Source organism: Macaca thibetana, chromosome 15, assembly GCF_024542745.1.
Source record: "Macaca thibetana thibetana isolate TM-01 chromosome 15, ASM2454274v1, whole genome shotgun sequence".
Taxonomy (NCBI): domain Eukaryota; kingdom Metazoa; phylum Chordata; class Mammalia; order Primates; family Cercopithecidae; genus Macaca; species Macaca thibetana.
This window is the reverse complement of record NC_065592.1, coordinates 107,766,967-107,789,563: the sequence shown is the minus strand read 5'-3', so window position 1 is coordinate 107,789,563 and position 22,597 is coordinate 107,766,967. Positions and strand designations below refer to the sequence as shown.

The 22,597-nt window shown below is 43.9% G+C and overlaps 1 protein-coding gene and 1 pseudogene across 1 annotated transcript in view; one reads left to right on the top strand and one right to left on the bottom strand.

The window, feature by feature from the left end:
• The window catches only part of CTSV (cathepsin V), a 261,994-nt gene that overhangs the window by 193,861 nt on the left and 45,536 nt on the right, over positions 1-22,597 (bottom strand). The gene's annotated exons all lie outside the window — the stretch shown is intronic.
• On the top strand, positions 20,937-21,035 carry LOC126938141 (uncharacterized; annotated as a pseudogene).

Here is a 22,597-nt window from a genome sequence, read left to right as displayed (position 1 = left end):
TTGATTATTCTTTTATTTATTTATTTTTATTTATTTATTTATTTATTTATTTATTTATTTATTTTTGAGACAGGGTCTCACTCTGTCACCCAGACTGGAGTACAGTGGTTTGATCTCGACTCACTGCAACCTCCACCTCCCAGGCTCAAGTGATTCTCCTGCCTCAGCATCTCGAGTAGCTGGGATTACAGGCATGTGCCACCACCACCCTGCTCATTTTTGTATTTTTAGTAGAGATGGGGTTTCACCATGTTCGCCAGGCTGGCCTTGAACTTGTGACCTCCAATGATCCACCTGCCTCAGCCTCCCAAAGTGCTGGGATTTTAGGTGTGAACCACTAGACCCGGCAGGCGATTATTAAAAGTAGAAGTAGTATAATCACATTATTTTGGTAAATAACTTTTTAAAAATGGATGGGAAATACTATTTGGAATTGGAGTTGTTGAACCACCTCTGCAAACAGTGCACTCTCTCTACTTGTTCATTGGATTGAGGGTGGTGAGAGGGAAGAAATTGCAGAAGGTGTTTTGCTAGCGTTTATTAGAAAATTTCAGCTTAATCCATTGCCTGTATGTTACATACATTTCAATTACCTTTGCTAAACTGTATATATTGTGTATATATTGAACAAATGAGCCCTAATTTTATAATATCTAGTCCATTCTCTAGATAGTAAAGAGGTTGCCAATGTATGACAGAAGTAGTTAGTAAACTAACATATGTTTTACACTTTGTTAAAATTCATAGAAAGACTGTCTTCTGAAAAGGACTTTTGGGAGTGAAATAACATCAGCTCTAAGTGACTCATGTGCCTATATCCACCTGGTTGGTGGTGAAGAGGAGTTGAAAGGAATGAAGGATTCTAGGACAGAATGTTCCTATTGAGAAGACATTTTCGGATATAACCATTGTTACATGTGTGTAGTTTATTCAACACTACTGTGTGTATCATGGACAAACTTAGATCTTATTTAAAACATCATTTAGTCTTTTTAGATGTTTAGAAGTGCACAAAGTATGTTCAAAGGAAAGGCAAATAACACATATCTTTTGATGTGAAATATTGTCTTTTGGAAACTGAGCAAACCAATTCCCTGAGCTGTACACATTGTTATACTTGTGCCAGTTTGGGGAGGAAGGAGGAGCAGAAAGTGCAAAGGGCTTTATACCAGTGTGTTCACGGTGAGGCACATTGATCATTATCTTTTGTTTTGTTTTGTTTTGTTTTTTGAGACAGAGTCTCGCTGTGTCCCCAAGCTGGAGTGCAGTGGCGCGATCTTGGCTCACTGCAACCTCCACCTCCTGGGTTCAAGCGATTCTCCTGCCTCAGCCTCCCAAGTAGCTGGGACTACAGGCATGCGCCACCACGCCCAGTTAATTTTTGTATTTTTGGAAGAGACGAGCTTTCACCATGTTTGCCAGGATGGTCTTGATCTAAGTCTGCATTTCTTTTACTGTGCAGATGTTGTATATAAGAGGACAAACCAATCCTAATTTATAGCATTTAGTCTTTGCAGATGTTAAAGAGGTCCAGTGTGTGACAAAAATAGAGTTAGTGAACTAACACACTGAGTAAATTTTGTGTTAAAATTCATAAGGAAGACTGTTGTCAAAAACACAGAAGTGGGCCGGCACAGTGGCTCACGCCTGCAATCCCAGCACTTTGGGAGGCCGAGGCGGGCAGATCACCTGAGGTCAGGAGTTCCAGACCAGCCTGACCAATACGATGAAACCCTGTTTCTACTAAAAATACAAAAATTAGCTGGGCATGGCAGCGGGCACCTGTGATCCCAGCTACTTGGGAGGCTGAGGCAGGAGAATTGCTTGAACCCAAGAGGCAGAGGTTGCAGTGAGCCAAGATCACGCCATTGCACTCCAGCCTGGGCGACAGACTGAGTCTCCATCTCAAAAAACAAACAAACAAAAAACAAAACAAAACCAAAAAAACAAAAAAACCCACACACACAGAAGTGAAATTGTTAGAATCCTTTCTACACATTACATTTGGCTTATAGCTGTCCACAGGGTGGACAGAAGTTGGAAGGGGAAGGGATCTAGGCCCAAATGTTCAGGGGAAGGGTGCTAGGCCAGAATGTTCCTATTTAGAAGACACTTTCAAATTACAGTCTGTGTTATGTACATGCACCATTTATTCAATGCTACTGTGTATATAGTGGAAAACCTAAGTCCTCTTTGGAACATCTAGTCTTTCTAAACGTTTAAAAGTGCACAACATAGGTTAAAAGTAGAGGGCTAAGGTGACACCCTTTAAGCATTTTCTTCATGACTTCTTAGGAGTGTTTGCATTTGGAAATGGAATTTTTAAACTTGAGGCTTTGGACTGTTCACAGGGTGACGGTGGGTGGGGGAGGAGGAGGTATGCAAAGGGAACAGTTCTGTGCCCATGAGTGAGATTAGTTCACATGGTCTAACCATTGTTCTATATGCATTTTAGTTCATAGTGGGTTTTTTTGTTTGTTTGTTTTTGAGATGGAGTTTCACTCTTGTAGCCCAGGTTGGAGTGCAGTGGTGTGATCTCGGCTCACCGCAACCTCTGCCTCCTGGGTTCAAGTGATTCTCCTGCCTCAGCCTCCTGAGTAGCTAGGATTACAGGCGCACACCACCACACCTGCCTAACTTTTTTGGTAATTTGTAATAGATTCGGTGTTACGCCATGTTGGCCAGGCTGGTCTTGAACTCCTGACCTCAGGTGATCCGCCTGCCTCAGCCTCCCAAAGTGCTGGGATTACAGGCGTGAGCCACCGCACCTGGCCAATAGTGGGTATTAAAAGATAAACAAGTCCTAATGCTCAAAGTATGTTAAAAATAGATGTAGTAATACAATCCATCTATAAATGTTCTTTTGTTATATGTTAGGAGGCCTGTCTTCTGGGAGTGACCTTTGTTACTCCACCTCTTGGAGCGAGGCATAGTCCTATACCTAGTCACTGGGATGGTGGACGAGGGAGAAAAGGAAGCGTGAAGGAAAGAACTCTTTGCTAGTATCTCCATATATAGAAGATGGTTTTAGATGATAACCATACTAAACATGAGCATTTTTAGTCAAGTGCCTGTGTGTAATTCTGGACAAAGTTTATTATTTTGCACTATCTAAGCTTTATGAATGTCCTGGGGTGACAACATGTGATAAAAAGTAGAACTAGTGAATTAGCCAATTTGTAAATATTTTCTTGTTACAATTTATAGAAAAGATGCAACTTGGATATGGAATTGTTAAACCATCTCTGAGTTTTGTATGCCGGGACTTGTTCATTAGGTTGGCAGCAGAGGGGCTAAAGGAAGTATAAGAGAGAGACGTATGCAGACGTCCATATTTACATTTTGATGATAGCTGTTGATGTAAGTGCATCTCTTTTAGCTGTACTATAGGAAGACATTAAGTATTTCAATGAAAACATACCTTGCTAATATTTGAATAGGATAGATCTGCTAATGAATTCTCTTAGAAACATTATACTTAGTGTATTCTATTGCTGTATATTTCATTTTAAAGTGAGCATTAAGGTAACACAGTATTTCAATAAAAACTCTGCCAATGCTTTTATCTAGAGGCGTGTGGCCATTTTTGTCTTTTATGAAAATCTGGCCCAAGAAAGGCAGGATTACATTGTTTTTCCAACGGATTGAGTGGGTGTAGTGTATTCTTGATTATCAAAATATTCATATAGCTTTGAGATTTTGAATTGGTAAATACTGAAGATGTGTGAAAAAGTATGATACATACTGTATGATCTCAGTCCCATAAAATTGACTGTTGTATCTACAGCCACACAGGACCTAGAAGGACACGTTAAACTCTAAACTGCTTGTGACTTTGGATGACTTTATTCTTTGCTTCTTGTGTTTTTCAGTTTCCTATAATGCACAGAGTAACTTTAAAAAATAAAGATTATTTTTAAAACCTAAAAAAAAGAGGAGGTTACAGAATTGAATAGTCCCTGAGATAAGGTAAAATCACCTTACACTAATGGTTGCAAGATAATGGTATAAGTAAGCTTTCGCTACAGGTATTAATGAACTTTAAGATTTGGAAGACAAAATTCATTTTATGTATTCAACTAAGTGTGCTCAGATTGTATTGTGCTAGATAGGCATGTCATTCTAATATAATATGAACGAATCAATAAAGTCCTTACAATATTGATGAAATGTGGTCATTTCCATGTAAATCTTATATGGCTATTTCCATATGAATATTAATAATATGTAGACCACATGTCACTAATAGATATTTAAATTCCCTCAAATACTTGTGGATGTAACTTTATGCCACAGGTTTATCTTTGGCATGAAAAGAATGAATGGATAAGACAGACGACTTGTAGGTAGAAACCTCTTGGAGGTTGTGTAACATCTCGTTTCTGCCCAGATCCTGTGTGTAGTCACAGTATTCTGTGGAGAGGAAGCGAGTATAAGTCAGATTCCTGGTACCTTGAATAACACTCAAATCTGCGCCTCTGTTTCATTATCCTGCAGTGAGCTAGATAGAGTTCCCTATCCCTTCTCATCCTTCCACCCAATACGTACCTGTCCACTCTGATTTTTATTTTGACTTTTGAGTTTGGGGATGTTAAAGGTTGGTGGAGGCAGTGCGGTGCTGCTGCTCAGCGAGAAGCTTGCGTGGCCTTGCCAGGTTCTCAAATCACAAAACCACACACTGTTCTCATTAGTGTGAAGTGCAAGATTATCTCTTCTGTGCTAATTTGCAGAGAAATTAAGATGGTACCTTTCAGTAGAAAACCTTCCCTCAGTGCCCTAGTTCAGAGGAGCAAGGAAGTGTAATACGCAGAGAGTCAGATGTTGAGGTACTCCTCAAGTTTCCTGTAAAAGAGCCGAACTGCAGGCTGCCGGAAGACTCAGGGTGGGGCTGGCACTGTAGCAACTGAGGGATGTCTTTGCAAATATGCTCTTGTGTGTTTTTATGTGAAAATAATCTTAAAATTTCTCAATTCAGGCTAAGAAAAAGAAAGAAGACACAATTACTAATGTCAGAAATGAAAGAGGGATCATCATTTCTGACCAAATAGATGTTAAAGGGACAATAAAGGAATATTATGGACAATTCTATGCCCATAAATTATATAACTTAGATGAAAAGAACCAATTCGTTGAAAGACAGAACCTACCAACAGTCACACCAGGAGAAACAGATGATCTGAATGGGCCTGTATCTACTACAGAAATTGAATCGATAATTAATAAACTTCCAAAATAGAAAGCCCCAAGTTTAGAGGGGTTCAAAGGTGAATTATATCAAACAATTGAGGAATAAAGGATATCAGTTATTCATAATTTTTTCCAGAAAATGAAAGCAGAAGGAACACTTCCTAACTCATTATATGAGGCCAGCATTACCCTAATACCAAAACCAGATAAAGATATTACAAGAAAGAAAAACTCTAGACAAATATTTCTTATGAACATAGATGCAAAAATCCTCAACAAAATATTAGCAAATTGAATCCAACAGTGTATAAAAACCCACAATATGTGTGTATAAACGACAATCAAGTGAGGTGTATGTCAGGTATGCAATCTCAACATTCAAAAAACCATTAGTGCAATCTACCACATCAACAAGCTAAAGAAGAATCAGATCAAATGATCATATCAACAGACTCAGAACAAACATTTGACAAAATCCAACACCCACTTATATTAAAAACACTTAGCAAACTAAGAATAGAAGAAAAATGTCTCAAATTGATAAAGAACATCTACAAAAAGTTTACAGCTAACATCATACTTAGTGGTGAGAAACTAAATGCTTTCATTCTAAAGTTGGGAATAAGGACAGGATGCCCCTTCTCATCACTCCTATTCAGCATTATACTGAAGTCCTAGTTAATACAACGTGACAAGAAAAGGAAATAAAAGGTATACAGATTGGGAAAGAAGAACCAAAATTATCTTTGTCCAAAATGAGATTATTCTACATTATTCAGTAGAAAAACCTCAAATAATTAACAAAAATTTTCCTGGAACTGATACATCATTTAAGAAAGGTTGCAGGATGCGAAACCTTTAATTGGTTTAAATTCAAACCAAATTTAATTTGGATTAATATCCAGAAGTCAGTTGGTTTCCTATATATCAGCAATAAACAATTGAAATGAAAAGCAAAACACCATTTACATTAGCACTAAAAAAGCAAAACATTTAGGTATAACTTAACAAACCAGGTATCAGATCTATATGAAGGAAAACTACAAAACGCTGATGAAAGAAATAACAAATCTAAAGAAATGGAGAGATGTTTAATGTTTGTAGACAGGAAGACTCAATATTGCCAGGAGGTCAGTTCTTCCCATGTGTGAATCTACAGATTCAATGCAATTCTAGTCACAATCTCAGCCGATTACTCTGTGGATATCAACATACTGATTCTAAAGTTTACATGAAATGGCAAAAGATCTGTGGATAGATCAATTAAATATTGAAGAAGAAGAAAGAATGACATTACCCAACTTTAAAACTTATTTTAAAGTTACAGTAATCAAGTGTCTGGTATTGGTGAAAGAACAGACAAATAAGTCAATGTAAGAGGATAGAGAGCCCCAAAATAGACCTATGTAAATGTATAGTCACCTGATTTTTGACAAAGAAGAAATACAGTTCAATGGATAAAAGGACTTTTTTTTTTTTTTTTTTTTTTGAGATGGAGTTTTCTCTTGTTGCCCAGCTGGAGTGCAATGACGCGATCTCAGCTTACTACAACCTCTGCCTCCTGGGTTTGAGTGATTCTCCTAACTCAGCTTCCTGAGTAACTGGAATTACAGGTGCCTGCCACCATGTCTGGCGAATTTTTGTATTTTCAGTAGAGACAGGGTTTTACTATGTTGGCCAGGCTGGTCTTGAACTCCCGACCTCAAGTGAGCCACCCGCCTCCGCCTCCCAAAGTGCTGGGATTATAGGTGTGATCCCGCGCCCAGCCCAAAGGTACAGTCTTTTTAACAAACAGTGGAACAACTGGACATCACATGCAAAACAAACAAAAAAAAAGGGATCTAGACAAAAACCTTACACCCTTCACAAACTGAACTCAAAATGGGTCAGAGACCTAAATGTAAAACATAAAAGTATAAAACTTCTAGAAGATAACATAGGAGAAAATTTACATGACTTTGGATTTGATGATGAGTTTTTGATGCTACATCGAAAGCATAATCCATGAGGGGAGAGAATAGGTAAGCTGGACTTTGTTGAAATTAAAACTTCTGCTCTGTGAAAGAAACTGTTATGATAAAAAAAGGCAAAGCCACATGGTTGAGCTTAGACATAGTTGTGAAGAGACACCAGCATGCTTTTTGTGAGTCATTTCCCTCCCTCTCTCTCTCTCTCTTTCCCTCTCATCCCTCAGGTCAGTGGGGAGTGGTTCTTTCTGCTTCCTTTGAGGTCCTTGTTAAGAGATGGAAACTTGTCACTAAAAAACCCAGTTATGAATAAAATCCCTGAGTGCAGGTACTGGTCAACAGTGTTAAAAAGCTTCCGTATGTATGAAAATTTGCAGAAATAGAAAAAATATGTAAATAACATTTGAAGTGTTTTCTGTAATAAATGTAAAACATGATAATGTTGGAAAGCTTGGAAACACTTCCAAACTGGACCAGCCCCTTCAGAATAAAATGGCTCTTCCTGCTGGCTAAATCTATGTGGAACTTGCTGTGGGGGTGATGAGAACATCAGGCTCATTCATAGTTCCAGTCAGAAGAATAAGAGACTTTAGTGACATCCCATTGGCCTAGTTCTCACACTGCTGAAGGAGCCTATCTGTTCTGAAATCCATAATCTTACCTCAAGAATGAGTGAAGGGGCTGGGCGCAGTGGCTCATGCCTGTAATCCCAGCACTTTGGGAGACCCAGGCGGGCAGATCACTTGAGGTCAGGAGTTCGAGACCAGCCTGGCCAACATGGTGAAACCCGTCTCTACCAAAAATATAAAAAATTAGCCACGTGTGGTGGTGCATGCCTATAATCTCAGCTACTGGGGAGGCTGAGGCAGGAGAATCACTTGAACTTGGGAGGTGGAGGTTGCAGTGAGCTGAGATCGCGCCACTGCACTCCAGCTTGGGAGACAGAAGAATGAGTGAAGACTCCCCCTCTTGAGAAAATGTTGACCTGTAAAAGATTGTGAGGACCTGAATCGATCTACTTCTCTGTGGTTCAAAATGGTTTTATTTTCCATGCTATGACCTGGGGACAAGCTAAAGCATTTTTTCTCCTTCCTGATTGCTATAGCAAAACTATCAATATTGTCATGGTTCCAGCCAAAGAAGAGAGTGACCATGGATTCTTGCCTTGATTTCTTTTTCTATTTATTTATTTATTTATTTATTTATTTATTTTTTATTCGCTCTGTCGCCCAGGCTGGAGTGCAATGGCGTAATCTCAGCTCACTGCAAGCTCTGTCCCCCGGGTTCACACCATTCTCCTGCCTCAGCCTCCTGAGTACCTGGGACTGCAGGCACCCACCACCACGCCTGACTAATTTTTTGTACTTTTAGTAGAGATGGGGTTTCACCATGTTAGCCAGGATGGTCTCGATCTCCTGACCTCGTGATCCGCCCACCTTGGCCTCCCAAAGTGCTGGGATGATAGGCATGAGCCACCGTGCCTGACCTCTTGCCTTGATTTCTGTTCATTTCTTTCTCCTTGTGTTGGAGGAGCAGCAAGTTGGCCGGCTGGACTGTTCTGATCATGCATGAAGTACCTGGTGAGCAAGGAATTCATATGGTTTCCTAGTTGCATGTTTAGGGTAACCACATGGGGTCTGTAAAGGTGAAAGCAGCTCTGTCATGGCCAGTGGCAGGCTGGAACCATTGGACGGGTTTTCACTGCCTTCTTGGGCTTCTTTTCCAGGAGGACCCACATATGTGACAATGGCTCTTGGGGTGTTGGGGTGAGATAACAGGTATCTTAAGCCTCTATTTAGTGTGTCCTTAGGGAAGTTTTAAATGTTGGGCATTGCTCCTAGCACAGGATTCTTAGTAAATAGTAGTCATAGTACTTTCTGGCTTGCTGACTGCTTAAACAGAAGTTTCAAACATAGAAACAGGTCGTGGTTTTTATATGTTATTGTATGTCTATAACTAGATGCTGGTCACAGCAAAGCCAGGTTAAAAACCCAAGATGCTGCTGGTGATGAATCCCATTTGCAATAGTACAGTAACTAAAAATCCAAAAGAAAAAAAATACAGGAGCTTTCATAACATAAAACATAAACCTTTACAGACACCAATAAAAGTAGACTTGAATAAGTGGCAGGATACTATAATAAGATTAAATTCAAATCAAAAGCTCCATGCTATTGGGAGAGCAGGATTGGACGAAGTGTTGCTAAAATATCTTGTAGGTAAGTGCAAATATTCACCAAGAAATCTTTAAAAATTAAGAATATTGGAAATATTTAAGTATATTATAGACCTCTATGCAGATGTAGGTCTGTTATAAGAGTAGATAGATGAATTGGAGAGCACAGGCTGCTTGCAGGACCCCTCCTCTGCTCCACCCCCAGAATAAGAGTTTATAGGCAGCATCACTAATTATGAGGGAAGGAAAACTGGTCAGTCAGTGATGCAGGCATAATAGGTGGGGAATGGATGTAGATTCTCTCCTCATACCGTATACTGACCATAGTTAGTCTCCAGCCTCTTCAGTGGTCAAATGGAGAGAGCATGGGCCAAGGTCTCCACCCTGAAATAATCGCACAGTGAGCACACACGCTGGTGTGGCCTGAGACGCCAGGTACACGAAGATGCTCTTGTAAGGCAGGATGTTCTAAGCACGGAGGGTCACCACCCAGAAACTGGCCAAGGGCCAGGCATGTTCAACATCCAGGGTTTGAATGCGCCAGACTTTCTGAGTTAACCCTTCACTGCACAGGGACTACGTGGTGGCTGCACAGAGAGCAGGAACAGGCAACAGGAGACCTGAGGAGGGACTCAGGCAGGTGTTTGTGAACAGGGGAAGGGGTGAAGGTCTGGGGGTAGGAAAGAACACTGGAAGAACTCAGCCTGTTGTCTGACGGCATGCATGTTTAAAGGAGGAGTAGCTGCACTGAGGAAAGCGCCCTGGGCCAGAGGCCGAGGCCATGAGGATGGAAGGCAGTGCCGATGGCTGAGGCACAGGCAGTCCCAGGTTCCAGGGTCCACAGCAGAGCCCCGGCTGCAGCTTCATGCCCTCCTCCCCAGCACTGGCTTAGCAAGGGCCATACCTGCTGATGATCTTGTAGAATGAAGGCTAAGAGTATTCTAACAGACCACTTGGTCAGTTTCTAAGTGGGGAATAAGAAGATTTCTGAAGAGTTTCAAGGTATTGCTGCTGATTCAGATATTTCCACAGGTGCTGTGCATGTGACTCATTTTTTTCTCTCCTTGTCTTTTTCCTCCCTCCCTCCCTCCCTCCCTCCCTCCCTCCCTCCCTCCCTCCCTCCCTTCCTTCCTTCCTTCCTCCCTCCCTCCCTCCCTCCCTCCCTCCCTCCCTCCCTCCCTCCTTCCTTCCTTCCTTCCTTCCTTCCTTTTTTCTCCATTCCATTATGAATTCTCATTCCAGGATGTTTAAAAACATAGTTTTCAGTGGCTCATGCCTGTAATCCCAGCACTTTGGGAGGCCAAGGTGGCGGATCATGAGGTCAGGAGATTGAGACCATCCTGGTTAACATGGTGAAACCCTGTCTCTACTAAAAAAAATACAGAAAATTAGCCAGATGTGGGGGTGGGCGCCTGTGTTCCCAGCTGCTCAGGAGGCTGAGGAAGGAGAGTGGTGTGAACCGGGCAGGCGGGGCTTGCAGTGAGCCAAGATCGCTCCACTGCACTCCAGCCTGGATGACAGAGTGAGACTCCATCTCAAAAACAAAACAAAACAAACTAAAAAAAAACCGTAGTGTTTGCCCATTTTCTGGAAAAAGAACATCTATAAAGATTGGACCAATTCTTGCCATTACCCTCTCACCTCTTGTACGACCCTACAAGAGAACAGACAGCCAGACTGGGGCAGGACAACACGTTCTCAGAAACAGAATGCCCACAGAGCAGAGGCCACACATTTGCTAGTGCTTTTTAGTTCAAAGATCCTGCCCATTCCATCCTCAGGAGCAGTTTTCACAGTTACCAGGGCTTTAGGGCCAAAGTATGAGGAGAAACTAAAAGCTGATCCTTCTTACGCATTCAGTGATTCTTTTTTCTTCTCCTTCTCCTTCTCCTTCTTATTCTTCTTTGATGGAGTCTCTCTCTGTCGCCCAGGCTGAGGTGCAGTGGCACGATCTCGGCTCACTACAACCTCCACCTCCCTCATCCAAGCAATCCTTCTGCCTTAGCCACCTGAGTAGCTGGGATTACAGGCATGTGTCACCACACATGGCTAATTTTTGTATTTTTAGTAGAGACAGGGTTTCATCATATTGGCCAGGCTGGTGTCGAACTCCTGACCTTGTGATCCACCCGCCTTGGCCTCCCAAAGTGCTGGGATTACAGGCGTGAGCCACTGCGCCCAGCCTGAGCATTCAGTGTTTTAAACATTAAAACAGAAAAGGATATTGCATTATCATTGGTATCTACTGGGTATGATCCCATAGGAAAAGCAGAAAGTGATGTCATTTCTTGCTGTGGGGCACGAATTCCCGGGAAACAGATGGGCTCTTCTGGGACAGGGACAGTCTGCACCACCGGTCATCGCCCTATGGGAACAGAGCCTTCTCCATGGCAGGGCAAGCCCTGTGACTAAAGCACTGCTTCATCTCTGTCAGCCAAGCACTCAACGCTGTATCAGAAGATAGTACAAGCTGATGATACGTGCCAAAGCCTGCAATACTTTAATCACTATTTCTCAGATTTATGTAAAAAACAATTAAGGAAAGCTGTGAAATAAGAACATAAATCACTAGAAGAACATTTGACATTTAGTGCCCTGTTACTAGTGATGAGAGGGCACTCCAGCCCTGGGCGTTAGTGGACTCTTAAAGCAATCTCAAATTATGTGGAATTCAAATTCTGTGGAATAATCAGAAATTTAATAGGAATAAGCTTGTCTCACTTAAGACATTTCTGACTTAACCATTACTGAATTAGCTACGAGCAAGAGTTGGGGAGGACTAGAAAAAAATCCCTTTCATGAAGAGCCCAAAACAGTAAATAAGAGCAAGAGATGAGAAGCAGTAATAGGAATCAAAGACCAGGACTTTTCTCTATATTACTCAACCACAACCCATGCCCTTTAAAAGTTTACTGAGAGGGTATTCTGCACCAGAGTTTAACCACCTTCTATGTTAAACAATCCTACGCTGTTCTTTAATTATACACTGTAATTAGTACACAAAACACAATGCCTAGTAAATTAAAAAAATAAATTCAGGTCTTAAGATACTTGCATCTGTCTTGATTAAAGTTCTGAGTCAATTATTTGATAAAAGAGTGAGGTGCCTGCTTTTATGCTCAGCTGGAAGAGCCGTACATGTCACATGAAGGTATTTCATACACCTGGTGCAGGCAGGCCTCAGAAGAATGAGTCATGGGCTTCTCCAAGCCAAACAACTGGGCTGTCACCTCCTCCGCATGGAATTCTTTTCACGCAAATAGACACAGGCCACATAGCAGAACGGCAAAATTCTGAAAGCATTATCTCAAAGGACCAGAAGGGGACAGGAAAAAAAGGTGAACCGAGGCTTGAAAAAATGTCACAAATGGTGAACAGATGAGATCAGGGTAAAACAATGCAAATGTTACTGGAAAACAATAAAAGAAATGTTTGGTGGAAGAAAGTCTGAAATTCATTTCCTATGATATCTCATGTAGACTTCGTTTACCGGAGAAAATAGCTAGCTCAGGAAGTCATCGGTCAGGGAATGATCACTGGAACACCTCACTTTTCTGGAGGCCACCTCTGGTAAGGACCAAGTCCTCTCTCGTGTTTGCTCTCTTGACCCTCCTCGTGGGGTCTGGAGACTCTTCTTACCCTCCTACCTGTGGGGAAATGACTCACCCCTAAACACTTGGTGGGCAGGTTTGAAAGCCACACAGGCAGTCAGAAAAGTCATGGCAGGGACACTTCAAAATAAATCTCTGAGGGAGCTGAAAAAAAAAAATCAGACTAATCGGAGACCTGAAAAAGCCTTCTAAATCCCACCCACTCTGCCAATCACTGGGGTCTTCCCTGAGGAAACCTCAGAAAATTAAGAAGGTAGAAGCCGAACTCAAATACTGTTGCAGCTCCTCTTCTGGAAACATCACTCTTTGCTGTAAACTTTCATGTCCATGGGACAATCCAACCAATATTTTAATGCTAATAGTAATCACGGGGCAAGCAGTTCCACTCCAACGTTCAGAAGCCAAGGAATAATGGCATTCTGGCTTTGATGCCTTCTGTCCTTGTTTACACAGTAAAAGAGACTCTCTTAACAGCCCTTGGAAAGATGCCTTTTCATATTTGACACTGAGTTCATCTGGTACAAATAGAAAACCTTGAGGAAATGTGAGTCTGCCTTCCCCAGAGGTCAGCGCTTGTTATGTGAGTGCCCAGGGCCCTGCTCCTGTCCTTGCTGGGTCTATACCACACCTAGCAGAGCCAGCTGCTCTCGGACCAGCCCTTCAGCCGGATCTGTGGTCGCCTCTGAAACCGCAGGCTCCCTCTGTGATGGGCTCGCCAGGCCCTGCTGCTCCCTGGTGCCATTCTCCTCCGGCTCACCGGAGTGCCCTGTGGCGCACGGGGTTTTCACTCTGATGGAGCCCGGGAACCCCGCTCCCATCAATGTTGAAGTGTCCCCTATCCAAAGGAGCTCCTCTGCCAGCTTATTTTTTCTTCTTCTTTTTCTTTCTTTCTTTTTTTTTTTCTGAGACGGAGTCTAGCTCTGCCGCCCACGCTGGAGTGCAGTGGCTGATCTTGGCTCACTGCAAGCTCCGCCTCCGGGTTCACGCCATTCTCCTGCCTCAGTCTCCCGAGTACCTGGGACTACAGGCCCCGCCACCTCGCCCGGCTAATTTTTTGTATTTTTAATAGAGACGGGGTTTTACCACGTTAGCCAGGATGGTCTCCATCTCCTGACCTCGTGATCGGCCCGCCTCCGCCTCCCAAAGTGCTGGGATTACAGGCGTGAGCCACCACGTCGGGCCACTCCTCTGCCAGCTTTGCAGACCACTGCCTGCCTGAAAATCCATCTGACATCCAAAACGTGTATGCCCAACAGTGTCCTGGTGTGTGTTTTACCACTTTAAAAACAAGAGTGGTCCAAACATCTACATTAGGGACTAACTAGTAGATTGAGACTTGCTCTCTGAAACTCCACAGTGATGACCCTAAAAGTTCCCAAGGCAGGGCCTTGCCCGTGGTGATGGGAAACGTCAGTGAAATGTGTATGCTCAGTGATTTTCATTGACTATTAGGCTTATGGAAGATAGTCTTTGCCAAGTTATAGAATTAGTATTCCTTTTCCAGATTTCTCCCTCACTTATACCTGGACAACTGAAGCAGAATTCATAGAATGGGGAAAAGGTGAATGTGCTGAGAGGAGGAGGAGGAAGAAACAATCCCTCTATTTGTTTAGCCAAATGGCTAAACGCACCCTGACCAAAAGCTGGGGACCGAGAATGAACCGCTTCAATTTATGTGAAGCAAACTAACATCTCAAGTTACATTCAGCACAGACACATCTGCTGCAGTAATTTTTAAAAACCATATAAAAAGTTGTCAGGCAATCGTTGCCAACACAATACAATGAAAAGAGCACATGCCCTAAGTCATGGCTCAGTCCTGGGCACTGAAGCCGAGCTGTGCCATCTCCAGCAAGACCCGCAACATCTCCCGGCCTCAGTGTCCTCCTCTGTGAGGCCTGGATGTGAACCTCATAGGGCTGCTCTGAAGAGTAAATGCGATAATGAATCTGAGGATACTTTGTCAGTGCCATTCAAACGTTCTTGTTTTAAAATTTATTGCTTTTAAAGCCATGTGAATTGGGTGTTGAGACATTTAAAAATTCTCACCACATGTGGCAAGGTTTATAGAGCCCTGACTTACAGAATGCCAATTTACAAATGTCAGCCACACCCGGCTTTGGGGTGGCTCCGTGAGTCTTTGGCTGTGAGAACTGTATTCTCTGTACGCTGCTGCTCCTGGTGCTGCTAGTGCCTAGGCTTCCTCTCTCTTCTCCCTTCCATTTCTCTTCAAAACCCCTCTCCCACTCCCCACCATCATAGCACAGAGCCATACTTTGGGCATAAGGTAATCAAATAGACTTTTGTAATTGACCTAAATACTGAAGCACCGAGCAGAACTAAGGTTGTATGTGAAAAAGTCTCACAGTTCCCAAGAAACTGACAAACAAATACACATTGAAGATCAACATATTTGGAGACTGAAGACTGCCTGGACAATATTTTTCCATGTGTAGACCTAGCACAATTTTCTTTTTTGTCAATTAGATAAGGAACATTCACAGCTAAAGACAATCTGGCAAATGCTTAAAGCTATGATCAAGTAGCAAAATCATGAGTTGTGATTCTACTTACTTTTCTATTTCCAAAGCTCAGTCAAACTAGGAATAGAAGAAAGCTTTCTCAATCCGAAAAAAGTTATCTATTAAAAACTCTACAGATAAATACAATGAAATACTGAACACATTTTCCCCTAAGTTGAGAACAAGACAGGGACGCCCACTCATACCGGCTCTATTCAACCTTGATAGCACAGTAAGTCAAGAACAATACATGAAAGTTACAAAGTCTAGAAAGGAAGAATTAAGGCTGTCTTTATTTGCGGGTGGTAACTGTGTACATAAAACATTCAAATTCAGAGATTCGCATGATGGAACTTTCTGAGGTGTTTAAAACGTCCATATTTTGATCTAGGTGATGGTTACACAGGCACTTACTCATGTGAAAAGTCACTAAGCTTTACACTTCAGATTTGTGAATTTTACTTGGTATAAATGTACTCCAAAATAAGTTATAATGGTTTAAAATCATTTGCATGAAAATATAACCACTGATGGCTTCAAAACATGTTTGCAAATTATTTGATGTTCTTCCTTTCAAAACGTGGACTGTAACGCCCTCCCCTTGAATATGGGCTGAACTTAGTGACTCACCGCTAGTGAATAAAGGTGGTGGAAGTGAGGCCATGTGACTTCTGAGACTAGACCATCAAAAGGAGGATGCAGCTTCCACCTGGCTCGCTCTCTCTCAGGATGACCACCCTGTGGGAAGGCATCCGCCATCATGAAGACACTCAAGCAGACTTGGGGAGATGCACGCTTGATGAGGAACTGAGGCCTCACGCCAGCAACCAGAAGCTTTGTGCTGGCTGTGTGAGCTCACCAGTGTGCAAGTAGATTCTCCAGCCATTCAAGTCATCGGGCCCCTGCAGTCCTGACTTTTTGACTCTAGCCTCATGAGAGAGCCTGAGCCAGAACCACTCAGGGAAGCTGCTCATAAATCCTTGCCCCACAGAAAACTTTGAGAGGTAATAAGTGTTTATGATTGTTTTAACCCAGAGAGTTTTGGGGGTAATGTGTTACACAAACGTGGATAATGCTTGTCTTTGAAGTTAGTGGTTATGTTTGAATCGGATGCTTCATGACTGGGAATGATTGAAATGTTAAAAGTTCTATATATCTTATATTCTAACCTGCAAAATAAGCTTCAAGTGCTATGTATAAGGCGTTATGTAAATTAAAACGGACCAAGTCCTGAAAATGTAGAAGTGCAAGCAATGTTATGTTGTTCATTTTCTAGATGCCCCTTTTCGCTTTTGGGCCTCAAAACCTCTACATCTGGAGAAGGTGGGTGACCTTGGAATAAAATACTAAGAATGCAGCAGCCATGAGAAAGTGACATTCTGAGGAATTTTCCCAGGATAGCGAACGAAGCATGACAACTGAGGCCTTTTTTGCTAAATTGACAGTGTGAGAAGGAAGAAGGAAAAGCCTCTGACTAGTTGTATTTTGGTCTCATTACACTAGTTTGTTCTTCTAAGCTAGATGTCAAATCCCTATAAATCCTCTTCTGGTTTATGCTCTTGAGGCAGTAGGAAGTCAGGTTTGAACTCACCAAATGACAGAGGGTTTGGTGAGCACAGCATCCCCATCACCCCAGCTCCCTCCCATGCAGGCCACCGGGCTCAGGGCACCTTCCACTTTAGGAACTGGTCAGAGCTTGTGTTGCTGTTGTCAGAAGACTCAGATCCTCCCCCAGCACCAAATGCTCTACATGGAAGAGCATAGCAGCCCTTCTCCTTGCTTAACACTCAGTACAGAAAGACAAGTTAATTCCCAACACAACGCCCAACTTTGTAGCCAGGCCCTGCCCTTTCAGATTAGCTTAAAGCTGCGCAGCTGCTTCCAATTCCATGTGCTGTTCCTCCTCGATGCTGCTTTCCCACCTTTCCACTTCTGCAATTTCAACAGTAAGTTTGTTAAGTGAGCCCTCTAAAATGCGTGGTCATGAATAATTTTAATAGTAAAATGGGGCCGGGTGCAGTGGCTCACGCCTGTAATCCCAGCACTTTGGGAGGCCGAGGAGGGCGGATCATGAGTTCAGGAGATCGAGACCATCCTGGCTAACATGGTGAAACCCCGTCTCTACTAAAAATACAAAAAATTAGCCGGGTGTGGTGGTGGGCGCCTGTAGTCCCCGATACTCGGGAGGCTGAGGCAGGAGAATGGCGTGAACCCGGGAGGCGGAGCTTGCAGCGAGCTGAGATCAGGCCACACTGCACTCCAGCCTGGGCGACAGAGCGACACTGTCTCAGAAAAAAAAAAAAAAAAAGAAAAAAATAGTAAAATGGCTTAAACTCTAGGTGCTGGATATAAGTAAGCACCTGATAATGGATTAGTTGCACTTAAGAATTTCCCCTTAAAAAAATCATTAGCATTTCTCTACAACTACTGGTGGGTCTTTTTGTTGTTATTGTTGAGACAGGCTCTTGCTCGGTCACCCAGGCTGGAGTGCAGTGGCACGATCATGGCTCACTGCAGTCTCGACCATCCAGGCTCAAGAGTTCCTCCCACCTCAGCCTCCCAGAGTGCTGGGATTACAGGCACGAGCCACTCTGCCTGGTCCTCTGGTGGTTTTGTAAGGGCATCGATTTTGCCCGAAGAGCAAGGAAGAGTCAATGAACAGGAATAAATACCTGAACAAAAAGAGCCGTCCTCTGTGCCTCAGGGAGATGTGATCCCCGACCATAGCATGTTCTTGATGTCTTGACACTTACAGTGTGTCCTCATGTGAAGTCATCATGTAAAAAAACACACACCTGAAAGGAAAAATGAGCAGGTACAGAACGTAAAATGCAGAACTCACTGGAAACTATTCTTAAGGCAAAAAAGTTAAGATTCAGCAATAAAACCATTAATTTAAAGGGATACAAAAGCAGAAGGTTTTTATGTCAGGAGAAACAATTGTGTAAGTAGGGGTCAGAGTGGAAATCAAGGGTAGATAATACTTACAATGATGGTGAAAATGACTTTTTAGCAATCACGAAAAGAACAGAAACCATTATAAAACACTTCCCCCACACCCCAAATGGTTTGAAGTCTTCTTGGAATCTGGTGGAAGGTGAGACTATGGAGGTAAGATGAGGGAGTCCTGGGAAGATTTCTTTTTCAAACAAAGGAGCTTTGGAAAACCTAAAAGGAGGCAGAGAACAAAAGTCTGGGGTGTGTGTGTGTGTGTGTGTGTGTGTGTGTGTGTGTTGCTGTGTGAATAAAGCTGAGTGCCCCGAGGGCTGCTGCAGTTGGAGTCTGACAGCTGACATGGAGGGGAATGAGCTGTGGCCAAGGGCAGAGGAGGCGCGGGTCATGGAGGGCGTGCGGAGGGGAACATGCCACAGAGGTGATGAAAGGCAGCTTTGTGGACAGAAAGCAGGGAAACGTCATGGGGAGATGGGAGATATGGAACTGTGGGATGTTTAGGGTCACTGGAACCATTGGCTCAGTGGGGCCAAGGCTGGACGGGGGTACTGAGGGACAACGGTGGAGGTTTCAGCTGGTGACTTCATGGCAGGTGCCTCTTTTATCACCTCCTGGGCCAAGAGCTGGAGGGGTTATCTCAGCACGCCCTGATCCTGCAGTGGGAGCCTTATGCATTTCATTCCTCATTTGCTCCAAGAGATTAGCGTGTTCTTCACTGGGATCTCCATGAGGAGGGTGGGGACGGCAGGATTTAGAGGAAGCCCGGGAGACCCAGCCTATGGGAGTCTATGCATGGAGGTAGAGGGCATCCTCAATTTTCCCCCCAAGATTAAGTGAAACTGCAGAAAGCCAGAATAGACTCCAGCTTCAAGACGGTATTTACACAGGACGCTCCTAACAGTGGAGGCAGAGCCTGGGGCACGGCTCATGGGACCAGGACTTTTAGGGGCTTAGCATTACCTGGTAGTCCTGCTCATCATGTGCTTTTGATCAGCCAGAGAGTCCACACACGCTGAACAACCAGTGTGTGGTCAAGTCTGAATGTTCAGCCACTCTACTTTGTATGGCTTTGCCCATGTGCAAATGACCAGATCTTTATGCCACTTCCAGGGTGCCATTATAGTGGAAGTTGCTTCTAAAAATGCAGTGGTGAATGCCATATGGAGCAAAGTGGTGTGAAAAGCACAAGAGTTTTAGCACTAAAATCAGATAACAAATCTGGCCCAGCACTCCTTGAAAGCCTCTTAGGCCAGCTGCTTGACCTCTGAAGGTTATCCCCTTAGGATGCTGTTGTGGATGCAGATGAGGTCCATCTCTTGCTCCTGGTGTTATGAGTAACAAAGTGTGAAGGGTCGTGTGAGTGAATGTCACCTATTCTTGCTCTAACTCAGGGTTCAAATCCTAGACCCACCCCATCTGGCCCCTTAGCAGGGTTTCCTAAAGTCCGGCATGGCTGAGTTTTTCATGAACTTGGTGGGTGCAGACACACTTCGGGTTCCAGGGAGACCCATCGCAGGCTCCACACGCAGCCCCCGATGGGTGAGACGGTGCTTCTCTGCAGACACGGGGGGTAGGATTGGGCTGAGTGTCTTACTGTAAAAGAAGTTCTGGCCAGGCGCGGTGGCTCACGCCTGTAATCCCAGCACTTTGGAAGGCTCAGGCAGGCGAATCACAAGGTCAGGAGATCGAGACCATCCTGGCTAACACGGTGAAACCCCGTCTCTACTAAAAAATATATATATATGTAAAATTAGCCGGGCATGGTGGCAGGAGCCTGTAGTCCCAGCTACTCAGGAGGCTAAGGCAGGAGAATGGCGTGAACCTGGGAGGGAGAACCTGCAGTGAGCGGAGATCGCGCCACTGCACTCCAACCTGGGCAAAAAAAAAAAAAAAAAAAAAAAAGACGTTCCACTTCACATTAGCTTTCAGAAATTACAAACTGCTTCAGAAGTCTGATTCTAGATTCGCTAGTTTTGAAACTTGGATGAATAAAATCAATGGAAAACCGACCGTTTAGAAACTACCAGGTGGCTTCCTCTCTTGTAAGAGATGAAGACTAAATTAATGGTTGGAGGAAAATTGCTCTTCTGTTTGAGAAAAGGGAAGAAAGACACTTCACTATGGGTTTCAGTTTTCGAAAGGTGAAGCCAAAATCCTACTCTGGAATAACTTTTAAGACACCACAGAACCACACGATTTTCTATAATAATGTCAAGGGTGGTCTTCACTGTGGGTAGAACTGCATTTCTACATTCATTCAAGCATTGTTCATTGAACTAGGATGTACGGAACCCAACCATGTGCCTTACACCCTCCAGGCCTGGGTGCTGCCTGCATGGGGCCTGCAGTCTAGTAAGAGGAACAGACACCAATCTGCCATCACATCACTGCCACCAAGTGCTGTGACGCCAAGGCAATGCACGATGAGGCACCGAGCCTGGTTTTGAAGGGTTCTCTGAAAAAGTGACTTTTAAGCCCAAATCCAAAGATGAGTCAAAGTTTATAGACAAAAGGGGGTAAGGTGCTCACTTCGGCAGCACGTGTACTAAAATTGGAGCAATTCAGGAAAGATTCACATGGCCCCTGTGCAAGGAGGACTCATGAAACATTTCATATTTCTGTACAACAATGTGAAGGCATTAAATGCCACTGTACTGTACACTTACAGTGCTTAAACTGGTACATTTTATGTTATGTATGTGATAATATATATCACAATTTTCAAAAAGAGAGAATGGGTGGAGTTGCAAAAGCCCCATTGCAGGCAGAGGGAGCATCAGGTCCAAGTGTTCCTGGACCAAGAGGAAACCCAGCAGCCAGGACTTGTGTGCTGAGATTTGTGGGATGGCGGGTGGCCCAAGATGATCCTGGAGTTGCAGAACCTGGTTATTGGTCTTTGTCTCAAGGCCAGTAAAAGATTCCTGAAAAGCTTTTATTAAGGCAGTGACATAATTTGTGTTAAAAACAAAAGTCCCCCTGGACTAGGGTGAGAGTGTTTGGAGGGGCAGTGAATGTGGCTGACCAGGTGGCTAGCTGTCAGAGTTCTTCAGGAGAGAGATGGCTGTCACTTGGAGTAAGGTGCTGGAGCTGAGATGCAGAAAAGTGGGTAGATTTGAGAAAAGCTGGAGGACAAATGGCTGAACTTGTCGATGGGTTGCTCTGGGGGTGAGAGAAGGGACTCATTGGGACGGATCTCCACGTTTCTGGTGGACGGTGGTGCTGGTAACTGGGGCAGGAAGCACAGAGAGAAGGGGTTGGAGGATGGATAGCTGTGCTTGTTTTGGGTATGGTGTTGGGTTTGTGCCTCAGTGAGGTTTGCAGCTGCCAGAGGGGGAGGATCCTGTGCACGGGTCATTGACTCAGGGCTCACTAAGGCCTGCACTAATTTCTGACGGAGTCTCTGGTGATTCTACCCACTCACGTACTGCACTGTTTTCTGAGGCACGTCTGTCATGGGACAAGTGAGAACTCAGGACCACTCCCGAGAGAAAACAGATGGAACACCCCATCTGCCACACACGGCGGCCAGGCCTGCTCCCAGCGCAGCTGACAAAAACAATCTCTTCTTCTTCTGAAAGGCTGCTCCAAAGAAACCACACTGGCCTCACGACAGCATCCTGACTGGACCGTCCGTGACATGTTGGGATTTCAGGCCTGCCAATTAACCGTGTGTCCAACTCTGGGTCCTGTAGACCCCAGGGTGGGCAGCTCTCAGAGCACTTCTGAAACATCGGCTTATAAGGCAGACACTGTGTGGAGTGATTGAAGCTAAATATTTGTTGCTTCAGTGGCAGGGCTCGAGTCTCTGGAACAGCTGCCCTTTCATTTAACAATCTTGGAAAATAAAAGCATACCGGCCGGACGCGGTGGCTCATGCCTGTAATCCCAGCACTTTGGGAGGTCGAGGCTGGTGGATCACCTGAGGTCAGGAGTCTGAGACCAGCCTGACCAACATGGTGAAGCCCCGTCTCTACTAAATACACAGAATTAGCCGGGCATGGTGGTGCATGCCAGTAGTCCCAGCTACTTGGGAGGCTGAGGCAGGAGGATTGCTTGAACCCGGGAGGCAGAGGTTGCAGTGAGCTGAGATTGTGCCATTGCACTCCAGCCTGGGCAACAAGAGCAAAACTCTGTCTCAAAACAAATAAACAAAATCATACCCAGTTGAGATCCACCAGAGGC